The sequence below is a fragment of the Colias croceus genome, chromosome 14 (genome assembly GCF_905220415.1).
Source record: "Colias croceus chromosome 14, ilColCroc2.1".
NCBI lineage: Eukaryota > Metazoa > Arthropoda > Insecta > Lepidoptera > Pieridae > Colias > Colias croceus.
The window spans coordinates 1,431,205-1,431,586 of record NC_059550.1 but is presented as its reverse complement, the minus strand read 5'-3'; positions in this window follow the sequence as shown (position 1 = coordinate 1,431,586).

Below are 382 nucleotides of genomic sequence, written 5' to 3'. Positions count from 1 at the left end.
ATTTAGATAGGACTCAAATGGAAATACAATTTTACCTAGAGTCTAGAACTCTAGAGGAATGATAAATCGTTATAATTTATACGAAAAAAATAAAAATAGATACGTTCCTTCTCTATGGGAACATCGATTAAAATTGAAAGAGTACATTGCGCACCCTAATAACTAGATAGTTAACTAGTAACTAGATTTTTACAGGCTGAGCTAACAACATCAAGAAAATACAGAGAAAACGGCTAATATTAAAACAAGTAAAAAGTTTACCAGATTTGAACACCAAATGAAAACACACAATTAGATACATAATCTTTCTGAAATTCCCTTAGATCATTAAGTAATGATCTAAGAAAATTCCACACAAAAGTAAAATAAAACATACCGTAGG